The sequence below is a fragment of the Scyliorhinus canicula genome, chromosome 7 (genome assembly GCF_902713615.1).
Source record: "Scyliorhinus canicula chromosome 7, sScyCan1.1, whole genome shotgun sequence".
Lineage (NCBI taxonomy): Eukaryota > Metazoa > Chordata > Chondrichthyes > Carcharhiniformes > Scyliorhinidae > Scyliorhinus > Scyliorhinus canicula.
Window position 1 is genome coordinate 61,995,619 of NC_052152.1, and position 19,895 is coordinate 62,015,513.

Genomic DNA, 19,895 nt, shown 5'->3' on the forward strand with positions numbered 1-19,895 from the left:
TACATGAATATATACAATAATTAGTGCAGGTCTCTACCCTTTTTGTTTGTATAATTATATTTATCGAAGTTTTATACTTTAGCAGACAACGCATCAAAACCACAGGAATACAGAGGGAAACATGAGAACAGCAGAGCAACTGGGTCAATACAATCATTAGACATAACTTGGGACCCTAAAAGCCCCACCAGAGGAGAAGGGAGTACAGGATAAAGCCGTGAAAGCATGGTCAAATGGTGCAACACCTTCCCACATGGCGATTGCTCATAATTGCCACGAGAGTTCAGAATAAATGTTTTGTGCCATGTTCGGGTGCGGACCAATATACTTCTCCCTCAGTTCCAGCAGCGCAGAGGCACCACAGAAACACAGCCTCCTCCTTCCCTTGGATACTACATCTGCCTGTACACCTGCAGGATTCAATCATGGATTTATTATCCCCATCCATAAAAAGAAAAAACAATAGAAAATTTGTGAGAACCCCCGTTCTAAAGGGATGTTACCTTTATACTACACAATGCAACATAACCCCAGTCTCAGGCTCAATACAAGAACCTACATCACTCCACATAACCATACAGGGAGGACCAGCAGGAGTCCTGGGAGAGCTGATTTTTGTGTGTTAAGGCGGTGCCAGGCTAGGCCAGATCCAGTACTGTGGTTAGTATCTTGTTGCCTCCTGGGGCTTGGATGTCCCTTCTTGAAGGCATTTATTAGGGACATCCAGAAGTTCTTTCTGTGCACAGAAAGGTTGAGCCGAGTCCTGCACTTTGGTTCATATTCTATTGCCGCCCATGTTTGGGCTAACTCCTTGACCATGGCCGTGAACTACCAAACCAGGAATTATAACAGCACACTGCTCACCCAGATATAGACAAGAAAAGCCCCCTTAAAAGGAAAAATACCCTAATGAGAAAGAAATACTGCTCAGGTCCTGGTAAAAACCCAACATGGTTAGCTCTAACTGAGGGACTATCCTCATTCTCAATGAGGAGTTAACTAACCCTATCATCCAACTCTACACCCACCATGGCTCCATTCATCTTCATTATAAACGATATAAGGGGTGTCCAAAAAAGCACTCCTCTCCCATAACCACAAGGATTAACACAATGACAAAAAGGAGTAAAATTAAAGGAGTACGGGGCAGTACAGCAGCATAATGGTTAGCACAATGGCTTCACAGCTCCAGGGTCCCAGGTTCGATTCCCGGCTTGGGTCGCTGTCTGTGTGGAATCTGCACGTTCTCCCCGTGTCTGCGTGGGTTTCCTCCGGGTGCTCCGGTTTCCTCCCACAGCCCAAAGATGTGCGGGTTAGGTGGATTGGCCATGCTAAATTGCCCTTAGTCCAAAATTGCCTTTAGTGTTGGGTGGGGTTGCTGGGTTATGGGGAGGGGGTGGGGGTGTGGGCTTAGGTGGGGTGCTCTTTCCAAGAGCCGGTGCAGACTCGATGGGCCAGGTGGCCTCCTTCTGCACTGTAAATTCTATATCTATATATGCACAGACACATTTTCCATAATTGACGCGATATGATTTTGGCTAAATAACACTCACCCTTGTGCTCACATCTTGCATGCCCTTGCAGGAAAAAGACAACAATAAATAATTAACAATGTAATCACAAGGGAGTAACAGCCAAGATTATAGAAAAATTGCAGGATAATGACAACATCTATGTTGGTTGAGAAGGCAGACGTCAAGACCTGATCAATGAACACTCCTCAGAATCTCTCACGGATATCAACAAACTTCCACCATGTCACCATGCTAACCATATCACTTCCACCATGCTGCCCATAGCCTAGACCCTGGCATGGAGGAGGATGGCTCACCCCACTCAGCCACCTACAACACCTTGCGATGAACAGCGAGGGTGGGATAATATAGGGCCAGTGGTCGGGCGGCCCAACCGACCCCAGGTCTCGTAAATTGGATACTCTGTGCTCTGCCGAACCTGGTGTACCCAACCTCCAAATAAAAATTACTACAGCATGGCAGCTGAATTTCAAACTCATTCTTGAACTCGCCTTCCATCTCTCACCAGGGACCAGGCTCACGGACACACCTATCCCGGCCCCTACCTCATGAATCCAACGGGATAAATGACACACCATGCAGCATGATCCCAACATCTCTTGGGCAGGCCCTTACTAAGGAAAGTGCTGTTCCGAATGCAGGAACTCTTACGTGCCTCCACCATTCTCCCTCGCAAATCTTCAAAGTGTGTTCAAAGGGCCTGCACCACAGAACTAACATCTTCATCCAAAACAACTTTCTCCATGGTGGTCATCGTCTGGATGCACACAGCACCGCCGAGGCAAAAGCCCGCTCACCGGGAAGAATGCCACTGCAAGCTGGGCCTCACCCCAGCCCACTCCAACCGCCACGGTCTAATGAGGATATTTCAACAATTTATCTCGGCTCCTCTTCACAAAACACTAATCAGGAACCTCGAGGGACATGATGCAAGACATAATATCCAAGAAAATACAAATATGGAATGTGCAACAGGGATGCACATGGACTGTAAAGGATTACAGTCCACGGGCACTAAAATGAATTTCTGTGGTTCCACCATCAATCGGATATAAACTAACTCAGCATGGACTAAGAACTGAAGCTAGGCATTTCTGGTCTATGTGTCTCTATATTTTATATATTTTTTTTAATTGAGAGTCCCCACTTCATTTTTTCCCAATTAAGGGGCAATTTAGCATGGTCAATCCACCTATCTTGCACATCTTTTGGGTTGTGGGGGTGAAACCCACGCAAACACGGGGAGAATGTGCAAACTCCACACGGACAGTGACCCAGAGCCGGGATCGAACCTGGGACCTTGGCGCCGTGAGACCGCAGTGCTGTCTCTACATTATATTAAGTAGCGTATTTCCCAACTGAGATTTGCATGTATCGTAATAAACTCATAAAGAAACACCATGACTGGAGAAATGTCCACAAATACAGATGCCAAGAGAGGAATTGGGTAATCTTTCTACAGGATTTTAGCTCGCTCTCCTGTCAAGCTGCTATGGACACAGCCCTTCTCTTCTCTCTGACACACACACAATTATGGAGATATAAAACCTAATGAGCTCTCTGTTAGTGTATAAGCAATGGTTACTGCACAGCTTCAATTCTGTTACAGCTGATAACCACTTATAATTCAAAGCATCACACAGACCTACATAAAAATTGCAGAAGCTCATACACTCATCAGCACACTGGGTCTGCTTGATAGAAGACAAAAGGACAGTTAAATCTATGCAAATTTATGTGTAATTGAATGCCAGATAAAGTGTGAAACTGGTTAGGAACTCAATCCAAGTTGAAGTAAAAGGCTTTAATTCTTAAAATTAGCATTCAGAGATCTCTTCTGAAGGGCAACTGGGAATGGGCAATAAGTGCTGGCCTAACCAGCGACTCCCACGTCCCCCAAAATTAATTTTAAAAATACCTTTAAATTATAAAAATAGTTAAATTCATGCTTCTGTTTCAGGTATGAAAGTATATGATTTCTTATTTTCTTAGGGTTATAACCTGCAGTCAAAATAACAGGGAGGTGAACTGTGATCATCAAAATTTATGTGCAAGTGGTACAGCAACTTTAGGTTAAGCTCAAATATCCAAATATTGTTGTGTCAGTCTACTGTTAACTTTGCATAAGGACATTTTGCACATGGTATTTGTTTTACAAAATACGGATTGTGTATTTAATATAATTTAAATGGTTTTATGTTGGTCATTTTAACAGTGCACTGAGAGATGCAATAGATGTATAAAAAATTCATATGAAATTGAAATGTTATGGAGTCTATCCAAGATACATGTAACAGAGAGTGATGAAATACATTGTTCAATATTTGCATTCAATGTTTTGGAAATAAAAATGGAATTTGAGCTTTTGCCAAGAGGCAATTTAATTTGAGAAAAGGTCAAAAATACAAGTGATGAAAATAATGAAAGAGTTGGTGCTTTTTAATGTCTCAGTTTATTTTCTAGAATGAGAGTAAAGGTGAATATTAGATTAAAGTGGAAAAAAAATATTAAAATGTTGGACGTATTATTTATTGAAGGAAAGGTTGATAATGTGGCAGATTTAGGCAGAATTTGTAGCTGGGAGATTAGAATAGAATGAACATTACAAGTTCAGCAGAAATAAAAGCTAACCTTTCTTCAATGAATGAATAATAATTAATGGCGGCTCAAGTCCCATGGGGACAGGAGCGGGTAGTGTTTCCCGCTCTGGAGGCCAATGGAAAACCACGTCATATCTCCCGACACCCTTAGAGAACCGGTTTAAAGGCGCCAGAGGGATTAGCGCTATATTCCATGGTGGGGTGGATATGATGCCGTAGGTCCCGCCGTCATGCCTAGGTGCCATATTGAAATGCTCAACATCACTGACCAACCATTGAAAAGATGGATCTCCTGAAAAAGAAGAAGATAGATCTCCGGGAACACTCTTTGAGAATGGAAGATCGACCTTGGCGATAACACTGAATCTGGAACAGCCACCTTATAGTTGTTCCCCCCACACACTGCAGTGGTGTTCCAGAGTCCAGGGTTGCTGAAGGCCTCCATTATGAACTTCGGAGACATTCCCAGGCATTGTTGAGATGAGTCCTGACTTCTGCACGCCACATTGGTCCAGACGTTTTCTGGAGCAGCATTGTGGAGAATTGGGCGTGGATGAAGTTTCTGGTCAGGCCTTCATCCATACCCCATTATTGGGATGCAATTCAATTTCACGTCGACCTCCAGCCTAGCCCGTTTCCCGACCCACCACGGTGGGCACCAGTGGATGTTCCCACGGGAATTTCACGCTGGCGTAAAAATTATTTTTGGACTCCTGCTGAATTTCACCCAACCCACAAGTGTGAGTTCATACTGGATAGTGCAGGGCATTGGATGGAGAGTATTGATAGGAGATTGCTGGAATTTCAGCAACAATGACAATAGGAGAAGGTTACAGATCGTAGAGCTGATAATTAATAATCTCTTTGCGAATTAGCAGTTGACTCAATACGGATGAAAAAGTGAGATTTGGCATTTGAGAAAAATCAGTGGACTCAATGAAATTGATTCTTAGCAATTTTGGGGAAATAGTTCAGCCTGGAAAAGGGAAAATAAGCAAAGAAACAACTAGCATTTACTTGGTGGCTTTTAGGAATTTAGGGCTTCACAGACAAAAATGTACCTGAGAGAGTAGACAGAGCCTTGGCTTAATGGCTCATCCCAAAGAAGGATCTTCCACAGGAGAGTGTCATGCTAGTCTCTGGGCTGGTGCAGATGAGTGTTACACCCCTGGGAGAAAGCAAATTGCCAGGCAGTTATACATCATTTTAAAAACTTATCCAGCGAGGTCTTTCTTGTTCTTAGCACAGGCTCCAATTTTATTTTGAGCCAAAGGAATGGATACCTAATGGAAATTCTGGCCTCCTGAGCATCCTTAATTTGAATTGCTCCACCACTGGTGGCTGTGTCTTCAACTGCCGGGGCCCTCATCTCTGCAATTCCTCATCTAAACCTCTCTCTGTCCACATCCTCCTATAAGGTGCTCCGCAAAATCTACTTCTTTGAACAAAATATCACCTTAGTGGCTCAGTGCCAGATTTTAGCTCAATGATTCTGTGAAGCAGTTTGGGGCTTTATTAGATTGAAATTGCGACATGAGTACAAATTGTTGTCATTGTAGAAATGTATTCAATTCCTGAATCGGCATGGGTAAGCATGATGTTAGGGTTCAGGGGCAGCAAAGAGGATTTGAAATTTGCTCCACTGCATCTCTAGCAGTTTTCCTCACACAGTGAAGCAATCATCGACGGAGTGCAGGATGAAAGGGCAAAGCTCAGGCCAGTAAGAGTCTTCAGCGCTGAGCTCCACATTCAGTTAAATATTACCGTACCTTTCTGTTGCTGGGCTGCAGTGGTCCCTTTGAGGATTGCTATTTCAGTTGCATGCAGAACAAATATTCCTGAATGCAATAAGCCTGCCATATGCAAAGAAACTAATGCCTATTTCAGACCAGATCCTGCTCCAAGTCTCACCTATCCTCCACGCCATGAGATTGCCCCGCACTTGAACTTGGGTTCAAGGACTTGGGAACTGCTTGTAGTTCCAATCCTGGCGACCACTGCTGGAACTACAGTGCTACTGACCAATCAGATTGTCGGCAGCTCTCCAAGGCTGAATCTCCGCCCAAATGAGATGTGGACATCCTGGGATGGATTCTCCGCAGCCCCGCCCCAAAATCGCTATGGCCCGGGGGCGGAGAATCCACTTTTACGCCCGAATCGGGCCCGGCGCCGCTCCCACGATTCTCCGGTCGCCGGAGATCGCTCGTGTGCGATTTACTCAGCGTGGCTGGGGGGCCATTGCCAGGGGATCTCCTAGCAATGCTCCAGTCCCGACTATCTGAATTCCCGACAGTGTGGTTCTAACCATGTCTGGCTGGTCGGGACTCACGCACGCCGGCTGCAGACTCAGTCCGCGGCAGCCCTGATGGGGGTCAGGCGATCAAGTACCGGGGGGGGGGGGGGGGGCCTTATGAGCGGACGGGGCAATGATCGGGCGGGTTAGACCGAGTGGTGTGGGGCAGATCGTTGGGAACTCCTTTGTGGTCCAGGTCCGCCGGCTGAGTCCGCCATCACATTCGGCTTGACCACTGCAGGCTGCCGCCGTGCGCATGCATAGACTGGCAACCGGAGGTACGGGGGCCCGTATCCACAGCAGAGGCTGCGAAAAGCACTCTGGAGTCCTACCAGCCCCCTGCAGGTAGGAGAATAGCTGTAAATTTTTGTATGGAAAGTCTGGCGTGAAACACCAGCGTTTTTACGCCGGCGTGGGGACATTGCCCCATTTTTGGAGAATCCAGCCCCCTGTCTTTAGTTAAGTACTGCTTGGGGCTGTTGTGATTGGTAAGGATGCATTCCCCTCCAGCTTGTCAAAATAATTAGATTTGGACACTAATATTCACCATAAACTCAATTATGCAGCAACATACATGGAGCCTGTACGTGAATCTCCTGGTTATCCAACAGGGTAAAAATAAAAATCACAAAACAAATAATATTTGTACTGTTTGAGTTAACCATCGTAGTAGTTGCCACCAAATGAATGAGACACACAGCAGAGGAAAATTGGCAGATTCATTAAAAATTTGCATCATACACAAGTCCCAACCTGGAGGCAATTCAAAACATGGAAGTCAACCCTCAGGGGCAAGTGATGCAATCACAAACCAAATGCAACCACAGCAAAGAGTGGAAATGCACTGTTGGGAGGGAAAGGCAAAGTCTAAACCTTCACAATTGGTCAGGAGAAAAGTGAAAACATGTTAAACGGCAACACCGACAGCAGGCTGCCTACTTCCAGTTTTACTTGCGACAAGTCAATCGTCAAAATCTTCAAAAGCAGACTGCATACCTACATATTAAAAACTCATGGAGAGGGCAGCACGGTGGCGCAGTGGTAGCACTGCAGTCTCACGGCGCCGAGGTCCCAGGTTTGATCCCTGCTCTGGGTCACTGTCCATGTGGAGTTTTGATGTGGCGTTGGATGTCTTTCAGCGTAGTCTGTGTTGTAGGTCGACTTGAGTGGGTTTGTGATCTGTAGCCCTTTCGGGATCTTGCCTGCTTTTTTGCATCTTTGTAGAAACTTAATGTCAGTGTCTATATGCGCGATCTTCCTGGAGATCCTCTCCACTTTGAGGCGGCAGTTTGCGGTGTCGATGGTAACCATGATGTAGAGTTTGCACATTCTCCCCGTGTTTGCGTGGGTTTCGCCCCCACAACCCAAAGATGTGCAAGGTAGGTGGATTGAACATGTTAAATTGTCCCTTAATTGGAAAAAATGAATTGGGTACTCTAAATTTTTAACAGAAAAAAAACTCGTGGAGGCTGGATTTTCCTGCAGATAGGAAGAGATGTGAAAGGCTGGATTCAAGGTCAACAGTGTTTTCTTCAGGTCTAACGAGCTCACCCTTTCACACACCCTGCTAACAGCCAATCCCTGTGATCCCTCATTACCTGGCATCTGCTGCCAAAAATTGCAGGAGTTTATAATGTTTTTCAGTTGCTTTCCTGTCCCAAAATTCAGCAGCTGATGAATAAGCGTGGCTATCTGGCAGGAAATATGTTGAAAATGTTACTTAAAGTGCCGCAGTTAATTTCAGCAGGATTTCCTGGAAACCCACCCACAACCCTCCACCCCTTTTCAACCCCAAAACCCATTCTTTTCACACTGTGTAAATATTGGAGTCTTAAATTGCTATCTTCTCCAATCCCCAAGGCTGAAACCAGGATAGAAATCAAAGGTTAGCAATAAAGGTGTATATCAGAATTCTCCGAACTCACCTGTGTGGGCTTGATGGTGGGCTGGCATGGAGAATCTGGCGAGAGACAAACTGCTGGAATTTCTGTGCCTCTAGTCGCGTTTTGTGATGGCAGAGACAGCCAGCCATTGGCCGGCGGTGGAATCTTTAGTCCCACCATGGCAATGGGGCTTCTCATTTTATGCAGCCCAACTGGTGGGAAACCCGCGGTGGGGATTTACCCTCAGCACAACTGGAAGTTCCCACCGGCGTAAAATCTTTGTAATTCTCTCAATGATAGGTTATTGGCCGACACCCTTTCTTCTTCCAGATAGCGCCAATGTAATTTGCATCTCATGAATTCTCACAAAAACAGTTGCCCACCAGCATCCTGTCGGGCCTTTCAATCTTGCGTGAAGCCGGCAGAAAATTAAATCAGCATCAAAAATGATCGCTAATGAGTGCTGTGCACAAGGTGGCCCAAGTTCGCCAGAGACTTCGGGGTGAGTGCAACAACTTTCTACCATAGTGTTATGCTGTTCCTGGTGTGCTATACAGCACCCTGCCAGGGCAGGCTGATTCCTGCCTCCATCTACAAGTTGGTCTTTATGGGCAGCACCATGCTGCTGGACCCATGGAACCTCCTGTGTCACCGAGTCAGATCAGTACTGTATCTGGGATGAAGCAACACAGTGGTCTCCTCCTCCTCCCCTCCCCCTGCATCAAACACCTGTGTCTATTTGGACAGCACTGGGCTGCATGACTCATGCAGCTACCGGAATAAAGGTCCATCCCATGTCTCACCAGGGGTATGGTGCAAGACGAGGCTGGGAGCTGGGGGGGGGGGGGGGGGGGGATATGTGACCTAACAAAGATGAGGGGGGACATGTGGAAGGTGGGCTGTGCAAGAAATGGGGTGGGATAGGGAGAAGAAGGGTGAGAGCTCATGACAGGATGCAGAGGGGCAAGGATATGGAGGAAGATGACCAGTAAAAGAAGGCAGAGGGTGGACTGAGGGGAGGGAAGCTTGTCTCTGACAAGGCTGCATGAAAAGCTCACAAACAAGGGGCGGTCAAAGGAATACCACATTGTTTACTGGATGGCGATGCATAAAGACTCTTGATGTGATGGGTAGAGATCCAGGTGGGGCATAGGCACACCGCAGGTGAATGGCTCAGGTGGGGGGAAAAGACTTATTTTCGAGGCTGCTCTCCTTTTGCCTCTGGGTTGCTGACATCCTGCATGGTCTGTGACAGGAATGTGCTAGACTGGAGAGTGACAGGAATGTGCTAGACTGGAGAGTGACAGGAATGTGCTAGACTGGAGAGTGACAGGAATGTGCTAGACTGGAGAGTGACAGGAATGTGCTAGACTGGAGAGTGACAGGAATGTGCTAGACTGGAGAGTGACAGGAATGTGCTAGACTTGCATTTAAATATGGCGGCAGGAACCAGCTGACGGTGGGTAAACAAATCAGCAGTTTTACGCCCAGGGACTGCGCTTGTACATAATTAACAGGTTCAAAGTGCAGCATCTCACGTGCAAACCCATCATTCTAGTCAGTGGCACAGGCTGTTCCAGAGTGGCCCGCCATCATATTTAATCTCAAAATGGGAGAATTCAGCCCGTGGTTTTTTTACTTCTGTTCTCTCAAAGTGAAATCTTGCCCCCCTGGGAGACTGTCCTAAAATTGCAGGTGGTAACTGAGTAAGATTGGAAATTGTGTACAATGCACACCCAAATTTTTACGGTAGAAAACCTGGCATCAAAGGGACACGAATTCCCAGCCCTGCAGGGTGCTAGCAGGGAGCCGGAGGAGATCTTGCAGCTTTTGCGGCAGATATGAGCCCCCGCACCTCTAGGTCAGAGGCCATGCATGTGCACGGAGGCGGCCTCCAGCGGCTGCGCCATGCTCCATGGCGGACTCGGAACGTGGAGCTAGACCCACAAAAGAGACCCCCCCCCCCCGATCTGCCGTGTGCCTGACCCTCAACCCCCGCATAGACATTCCCCGACCTGGGCGGCCATGGACTGAGTTCGCAGCCACCGCGCGAGTATCCCGACTGGCTGGAGCACATTAGTTCCACTCCGTCGTGACTTCAGCCGGTTGGGGGTGGATAATGGCTGAGCGGGCCTCTGGCAATGGCCCCAGGTAGGTCCCAGGCGTTTCCGGAGCCCACAGAATTGGGGACCCGGTGCCGGTCCCGATTTCTTGCGGGATCATGAATTCTCTGCCCCCGTGCTGGCCGCGATTTTGGCGTGAGGGTGCGGAGACTCCAGCCCTTATATTTGCTTCGCTGAAAGCAGAAAGTTGAAAAAGTACCCCTTAGAATTACACAAATCATACTTTTCCAGTTCTCAGACTAGCTAACTTAACAATGACCCGAGACATTCATGGTCACACACCCAAAAGCACATTTACCCCGAGCCCGTGCAGCTGCAAGGATCCACAAAATATCTATGTATCTCATGCAGCACGGTGGACCAGTGGTTAGCACTGCTGCTTCATGGCGCCGAAGTCCCAGGTTCAATCCCAGCCCCGGGTCACTGTCCGTATGGAGTTTGCATATTCTCCCCGTGTGTGTGTGGGTTTCACCCCCACAACCCAAAGATGTGTAGGTTCGGTGGATTGGGAACGCTAAATTGCCCCTTAATTGGAAAAAATGAACCGGTTACCCTAAATTAAAAAAAAAAATCGATGAATCTCTTCAATTTTCTTACATATATTCTAAAAGCACATCCTTTGAACTAGATTTTCGACTACATCCCTAATTGACACCTGGAGATAAAGAGATTTCACTTTTGTTACAGGCAAGTGATTTCCTGAATGCACTTTCAGAAATATATCAAATCAATTAGGTGAGTAACCAGAGAGTGACTAACAGGATAATTACACATCAAGAATTTAAGCAGCATTATGAAGGTACTGAAAATGTTGTTTAAGGAGTGCAGAGGTGGTAAGTGAAAAGATGTTTTTATTTCTTTAGAATTATATTCAACATGGTGAACATGAGGAAACACAACCAAGTATTATATGACTTGTCTTTGCACACAGCATGGCAAATCCACAGACTATCTAATTTAATATTTTTGCTGTATAGCCTGTAAATTTATCACACCACAAAACAGGTGTGTGTTCCAGCAGCATTGGCGACTTGCCTGAGTCACTGTGAGCTGGCAGCACCAATTTCACATGTTTCCTGCAACCTCCTAAACAGTCCATTTTCCCCTTCTCCTGCTGGTCTGACTGGTCCCTCATTATTACAAAATTATACCGCAAGTAGCAGAATCACAAATCTGAATACCCACTCAAAGTGACTCGCAAACAACCCAGACAGCACATCAGCTGCTCGTTTGATGAGATTCCTATTGACAGTATGATCCTTCTGGAAAGATTGCTCTGTGGTTGTGCCTGGGCTCTTGACAACTAAGTTACAAATCATTTTCAAAAAGGATAACCTTTGTTGCCCACTAGCAGACTTGTGACCTGATGGCATGTTTGGAACAGATGCAGCATCAAGGACTGGCAATGACGATTATATCATACCAGCCGCCAGGAAACCAGCCACCTCCAAGAGAATGCACTGTTTGTGGCAGGAAATCAGCTGGATGTTGAAGGACTGCACTCCTTATTTGTTGAGAAAGATGTCAGGATGGTGATAAGGAATGTTGTGTTATGTCATTTGGAATAACACAAGCTGCCACTTGATGCAGTTTTGAGTAAAAGATGCTCCAGACTTTGAAGTGAATTCAATGTGTTTTATTGATCTATTAGCACAGTTCTCAAGGAGTTCGACTCTCTGTTAATCTACATGTAGTAACTCAGTCTAACTGAACCTGCCTTGCTCTAAGCCACGTGCTGGGGTGTGATGCTGAGGATACACCCTGTCTCACTCTGTAGATGTTGGTCTGTGAAAAGAGGCGGGGTGTGAGTGCCTCATCCCTTTTATAGTCAGATACCACCCCTGAGTGTCCCAACTGCTCATTGGTCATGTCCTATTCTATGTGTTCATTTGCTGCATGTTTGCATCTCATGACAGGGAGCATGCTACACATGCTTAGATAATGCTTAGATTTCTCTCGCAGTACTTCTACTGTGCACCCTGGATTTGCACCCATGTCCGTGGTTTTCTGATTTTCCCCGCCCCTCACCAGTGATGTATCAAGGTTCCTGTCTTTTCAATACATTTTAAATAAATTTTAATATGATTAGCGAGTTGCACCATATCAGCCCCCCTCCCTCATTTAAAATTCCTCATTGTATCGGTGAGGTTTACAACCACTTTTTAAAAATGTGAGGCAGTCAAGGAGAACCCACTGGAGACGCACAGGTAAGTACTGTCCCTGGGGGAGAGGGATGCTGCCAGTGTCAAGTCCTCTGGGGATCTCCATTTGGGTGGGGGGGGGGGGGGGGGGGAGAGGGGGGGGTTCCACTTATGTGTGTGTGTGTGTGGGGCGGGTTGCCCCTAGTGCTTGCTGGGGGAGGGATTCCCGTATCCGTGGCCGGTGGGGTGCATTACTTTTTTAAGCGTAGATGTAGCCGGTGTTGCCAGCTCTATTGCGCCCCATCACCGTGACGGTTTGAGCTATGACTCCAGATTTTGTTGCGCAGAGAGCCGGACGATCTCGAGAAAAAAACCCATTTGGAGAGCTGGAGAGATTTTCTCACCTCAGCCAGCATTCTGTGCACAGGGTGGAAAATTCTGCCCTATGCGTTATAATCAGTACAGCCAATCGGTGAAGGTTCGTACTCGGGCCAGTCATTCCAGAGTGAAACAATACAACATATGCTTCCTAACTCAACCGCATCAGTTTCATAAGTGTCTCTTAATGTGTGTTCAAGTGAAAAACTAATTAATACCATACCAGCTGCATACAATGAAATATAATTATTATGCAATAAACCTATGGAGGAGCTTAATATAATACAGTGGGCGGTGTATTTTCAGCATGGAATGAGCGTGCACATACTGCCTGCCATATTGGACTCGCATGCTATTTTATACTGAAAATTGGGTTCAGTGCATGGATTTCTAATTTGATAGGTTCAATTCATTCTGATTCTAAATTCTAACTATTAATACACTTTTAACCGAAGTGAAGGAATTGAAAATAAGACAATCCCATGAGATTTGTTTTACTTATTCTTAATATTTTATTTTTTTGTAATGTATTTTATACCCGGTCAAATGCCTTCTCCGCATCCATGGACATCACTACATCCAGCACCTGAACTCTCGACGGGGTCATGATCACGTTTAACAGCCTCCTAATATTGCTAGAAAACTGCCTGCCCTTTACAAAGCCTGTTTGTCCTCTGCAACCACCCCCGGGACGCAACCTTCCATCCTTCCCACCACAACTTAGCCAGCACTTTCATGTGGGCTTATATGACCCTCATTCCAACGGGTCTTTCCCCCTTTTTGGTATGAAGGTGATCGTTGCCTGCGTCATTGTCTCCGGCGGCAGCTCCCCCTTCTCCAAGCCTCATTAAATGCCCCCAAGAGATGTGGTGCCGGGTCCATCACAAACTCCTGATAAAATTCCGCTGGGTAGCCATCGGGCTGCGGCGGGGCCTTCCCGAACTTCTTACCCCTTATACTGCCCAACATCTCCCTCAGTCCCAGGGGCTCCTTGAGCACCTACCTCTTCTCTTTCTCCAACTACTTTGTCTAAGAACCGTCCCATGTCCCCCTCTTCACCCCCAGGGTCCACCCTGTACAGCTCCTTATAATAATCCCTAAACGCCTTATTTATCTTCCCCAGCACCGGTACCACATTCCCTGCCCCAGCCCGTACCTTCACTACTTCCCTGGATGTGGCCTTCCTCCGTAGCTGATGGCGAGTCATTTGACGCGCCTTCTCCCCGTAACCATACTGCACCCCTCTTGCCCTACGCAGCTGTCCTATTGCCCTCCCCGTTGTCAGCCTATCAAATTGCCCCTGTAATTTTTCCTCTTCGCCAATCCCTCCGGGGTGGGCGTTCTCGAGTACTCCCTATCTACCTCCACTATCTTGTTCATTAGCCTTTCATATTCCTCCCTCCATTCCCTATCCGCATCTGCCTTGAATGAGATAATCTCTCTTCGGACCACCGCTTTTAGCACTTCCCAACAGGTGACCGCAGACACCTCCCCGTTTTGGTTCAATGCTACATAATGTATAATCACAGCCCGCACTTTATCACAAAACCCTCTGTCTGCCAACACTCCCGAATTGAGTCTCCATCCCGGCCTCTGCTCCCGTCCCGATCTAAGCCGAACCTCCAACCAGTGGGTCGCATGGTCCTAGATTACTATCCCCGAGTACTCTGCCCCCTCCACCCCAACCAAAAACGCCCGGCTCACCACAAAAAAGGTCAATTCTGGAATACACCGTACACACATACGAAAAAAAAGAATGCTCCCTTCCCCCTGGGTTCTTGAAGCGCCATGGGTCCCCGTACCCATCTTTTCCATAAACCCGCCCAGCTCCTTTGCCATACGTATTTCACCTGGGGCTCAATCTATCTACCCTCGACTCCAGGACACAGTTAAACTCCCATAATTAACTGGTGCATGTACAAATCCGGGATTGCTGCCAGCAATCCCCTCATAAAACCTACATCATCCCATTTCAGTGCATACCTATTCACCAACATCACCGGCGCCCTTTCTGATACCCCACTCACAATCACATATCTCCCACCCGGGTCCCTCACTTCCTTCGCGCTCACAAACCCCGTTTTCTTGCTCATCGAAATTGCCACTCCCCGAGACTTTGAATCAAACCCCGAGTGGAAAACCTGACCCACCCACCCCTTCCTTAGCCTAATCTGGTCCTTCACGCAGAGGTGCGTCTCCAGCACAAAGACCACCTCCGCTTTCAAGCTCCTAAGGTGCGCAAAGACCCAAAATCTTTTAACCGGTCCATTGAGCCCTCATATGCTCTACATTATCAGCCTTAACAGGGGCTTATGCCCCATTCCCCACTAACATCCTCCCCTTTTTGGCACTGCCCCCTTAAATTTCACCCTGTACCTGGTCCATCCAAGATGGCCCCTTTCTCTGCCCCTGTTTCATCTCCAACCTCGCCTCGTCACATCACCCTCTGCACCGCCACCCCTTCCCCTACGACCACCTCTCTCTGCCTTCTCCCACACCTCACTTCTGCTCACCAGCATTACCTGCCAGCGTGGCAACTCCTGTCCAAAGGCCCCTCCTACTGACCCCCCACCCCTCCCCCACCGAGAACACTCTGTTCTGTGGAATAGGCTCCCTGCTGACGCCCCCCCCCCCCCCCCCCCCCCCCCCCCCCCCCCCCCACCTGAACAAAGACTTGTCTCGAACCATAGGTCACCTTCCCCAAGATAAAGCAAAAAGAAAAAACGCAGCCCAGGCAGCAGGAGGGGGGATGGGGACAGCCGTCCCCTTACTAACTTTTAACTCCTGTTACTCTTTGTCAACCTGACAGTAAAAAGAAGAAAAAAACCTCCACATAGGAGGAAAACAACGCCCCCCTCTCTCTTCAAACCCCGGTCTACCTGTATTCCCTATTACTTCAAAGTGCCAGCACCTTAGACTCCCAAAATTGTTCGGTTCTCCCCAGTTTATGCTTCTTGATAAAAAGTCATTGGCCACATCTGGGGTCTCAAAATAGTACTCCCGACCTTCATACGTCACATAAAGCTTCGCCGGATAGAGCACCCCAAACCTGATCTTTCGTCGATATAACACCACCTTGGCTCTGTTGAACCCCACCTGCTGTTTTGTCAGCTCAACTCCAATGTCTGGTATATTCGGACCTTGTGCCCCTCCCATTTGCAGTTGCACTTCTCCCTGGCCTACAGCAGAATCTTCTTCTCCACGAACTTGTAGGGCCTCACGATCATCGTCCATGGTGGCTGCCCCGCTCTAGGATTCTGCCTCAGAGACCTGTATGCTCGGTCCACCTCAGGGGCCTTATCAAGCACACTTCCGCCACCAGCTTCGAAACGTGACTCATGGCACATGCATCATCCACTCCTTCAGGCAGACCCACTATTTGCAGATTCTGCCTTCTTGATCTATTTTCCTGCTCCTCCACTTTTGCTCTCAATGTCTTGCAAAGGTCTCTAAAGAGCACCACCTCCCCATCCAACGCCACCGCCCCATCGCTGGGTCCAACATCATCCTCTCAATCTCTCTGATCTGCGACCCCGGTTCCTCCAACATTTCTCCACCCTCTCCACCGAACCCTTCGGGGATGACACAACCCCTTTGATGGCCTTTGAAAGATCCTCCTGCATCTCCTTCCTCTGCTGGCGGAACTCTTCCTTGATGAAGGCCATTAACTGTTCCATCTGGAGCTTTGCTACTTGCACTGACCCCCCCCCCCCCCCCTTCCTTCCACTGGCTGCTGCGCCACAGGTCTCTTCCAACTCGTTGGCCAGGTCTTTCACCTTCTGCTGCTGGGTTTGGTAACCAGCAGACATGTCACTCCTGGGGCGGGGGGGGGGGGGGGGGGGGGGGGGGGGAATTCTCCTCCGACCTTCAGTTACACCTTTCCATCGAAGTTGCACTCAATTTCGGGTAAAAAGAGCTCTTTTCTACGCCTTCAAGCAGGAGCTGTCCTGTGTGCAACCACTCACACCATGGCAGCCACTGCAAGTCACCTTCTTCTGAATGTTTTAGGTCACAATGGGCCAATCAGGATTCTAACATAGGTGGCATTAACAGCAGCGCAGCCGACTGATGGAATTGACCTTTCTTCCAGTGGAGACATTCCTGGTCTCTGCTTGCTGCTTCACCTTTTAAATGCTACTAATCCAGTGATCAGGGGAATCTATCCTCACCCCAAGGTGGTAACAGTAGGAACATGCAGTATTTTCTATTCCATTGCCCAGCATTTTGGCATATTAATGTACCACATCAACATGCCATCGGTATGTTGTCTCATTTATAATGTGACTACTAATTGGATTCCTGCAGAACCGATTCAACAAATAAGTTGACATAAATTATGTATACTGTAGCAATTTTCTACATCATACTTCCAGTTAATCAACAGAATGGCTTACTGTAACAGTTTTTCAAAATGTACCCCCAAGGGTTGAATCAACATTGCAGAGTTCATACCATTGCTCTGAATATCAAGGTGAGTTAATATTTTACATATTCTTGGTTTACCTTGATGCACCGGCTAATCTGTGTTTGATATTTTGTGCAGTACTCTTTTCTCAACAAGGACATTATATATTGTATTTTATATTGTTAAAATATATTTAATCAATACATTTATGACCATCAAACATTTGTATGGGAAGGTCATAGAAGGGTTACAGTGCAGGAGGCTGCCATTTGGTCCATCTTCCCTGTACAAATACACCTCATCAATCTCCATTACCCCATCCTTTTCTTGTGGCTGAGCAAATCTTTTATTTTTCAGATATATCATTATCCAGTTACCATTTGATAACAACTATTGAAATCAGCATTTCCCACACTCTCAGATCGGGCAGCACAGTAGCACACGTGGCCGAGCAGCACGGTAGCAGACATGGCTAGCACTGTGGCTTCACAGTGCCAGGGTCCCAGGTTCAATTCCCTGCTGGGGTCACTGTCTTTGCGGAGTCTGCACGCTCTCCCCGTGTCTGCTTGGGTTTCCTCCGGGTGCTCCGGTTTCCTCCCACAGTCCAAAGACGTGCAGGTTAGGTGCGATTGGCCATGCTAAATTGCCCTTAGTGTTCAAAAAAGATTAGGAGGGGTTATTGGGTTACGGGGATAGGGTGGAAGTGAGGGCTTATGTGGGTCAGTGCAGACTCGATGGGCTGAATGGCCTCCTTCTGCACTGTATATGTTCTATTTGAATTCCTAACTACTCGCTGTATAAAAATACTTTTACTCCTGTCACCTCTGACTCTTTTACTAGTCACATTAAAACAGTGACCCTTCCACCAATGGAAACAATTTTTTCCATTCTACTCTGTCTGGGCCCCTCATAATTTTGAGCACATATCCTCTCAACCTTCTCTTCTCTAAGGACAACAACCCCGACTTCATCAATCCATCCACATAACTGAAGTGTCACAACGCTGGGAGCCATTATTATACATTTGTTTCTGCATCCTCTCCAATGTCTTCACATCCTTCCTCAAGTGTCATGCCCAGAAATGAATATACTACTCCAGTTGAGAATGAACCAGTATTTAATATAGGTTTTTATACATGTTAGAAGACTCCTTCCTGTTCCCATTTTCTTTTCTTTTATTTATTTTTGGTCTGTGGACCCATGTTCAGAATGGGCCTTAAAGCAGACGACTCAAACAACCTGCTTGTCAGGGCATTGCGGTCCTAGGTTTTGTATTTTGGAGAGGAAAAACAGACCGTCAGCACTGAGTGAATATTAGGAACCACCTTTGGAGGAAGTCAGTTTGATTGGCAACCTCTTTTATCACTTTTTATCCCCTTCAGTGTCTCAACTACCCCCTGCTTCATTCCAGTTTTGACAGCATTGCCTTCCTTTGAAAAGACAGATATGCAAAGTATTAATTTAATGCCTCAAACGCCCTTTGTTTCCATCTGCAAATCTCCCTTTTAATGACTTGCCACTATTTACATACCTATAGAAGACTCAGAGTAATACTGAAGAGCAATAAAATTTGGTTCTCTGAGGCAGCACAGAGTACTCAAACAGGTTCACAGGGCTTCTAGCGAAAAATACAGAACATAGAACATACAGTGCAGAAAGAGGCCATTCGGCTCATCGAGTCTGCAGCGACTCACTTAAGCCCTCACTTCCACCCTATCCCCGTAACCCAATAACCCCACCTCATCGTTTTGGACACTAAGGGCAATTTAGAATGGCCAATCCACCTACCCTGCACGTCTTTGGACTGTGGGAGGAAATCGGAGCACCCGGAAGAAACTCACGCAGACATGGGGAGAACGTGCAGACTCCTAACAGACAGCGACCCAGCGGGAAATCGCACCTGGGACCCTGGCGCTGTGAAGCCACAGTGCTAGCCACTTGTGCTACCGTGCTGCCCCTGTGCTACCATGCTTCCCCGACAGGTTGGTGTTTTGGATGTAACTCAAAATCTATATGTGAAAGGTTAGTTTATCTTTCTCTCCAAGGCTGTTGACTGATTAAGCGGTGTACCATACAGTAGCACAGTGGTTAGCACTGTTGCTTCACAGCTTCAGGGTCCCAGGTTCGACTCCTGGCTTGGGCTACTGTCTGTGTGGAGTCTGCACATTTCAGGTTTCCAACTTCATTTTTATTGCATTCTCAGTGGCTTCTGTGAGAATTATCTATATCTACCTCAAGCAGTTTTGGCAGCTGACCTTTTGGATCAAAAGAACTTGCAAAACTGGTCCAACGGTTGCAGGCCTGACACTCCGATGAGTCATAAAATAATTTAGGATTGTATCAACCACCTCTGAGTCATTAAGTAACAGCAAGTTAATGGTTCAATGGGCAGTGTGGTTCTAGATAGACAAGGGCTGAAAGGTTTTTAGTGTTCTGTGCTATAAACAAACTAGTTTTAACTTATAGTATTAGTTCAGAAATCAGTCATGTGCTCCAGCCTATGCTAGTGTCCACAAATCCTTTGTCTAATTATATTG

General features: G+C 47.0%; 1 protein-coding gene across 5 annotated transcripts in view; it reads right to left on the minus strand.

Moving 5' to 3' along the window:
* sytl5 (synaptotagmin-like 5) overlaps positions 1 to 19,895 on the minus strand; it is a 280,747-nt gene that overhangs the window by 228,581 nt on the left and 32,271 nt on the right. Inside the window, exons 2-3 of one of the 5 annotated variants that reach the window (XM_038802148.1) lie at positions 5,197 to 5,303; positions 1,554 to 1,577 (exon numbers count right to left, since the gene is read on the minus strand). The exons of 3 other annotated variants lie outside the window; for them this stretch is intronic. The gene's annotated coding sequence lies outside the window, so the exon portion shown is untranslated. The remainder of the gene's footprint in view (positions 1 to 1,553; positions 1,578 to 5,196; positions 5,304 to 19,895) is intronic. One more of the 5 variants, XM_038802147.1, reaches the window with a different exon arrangement.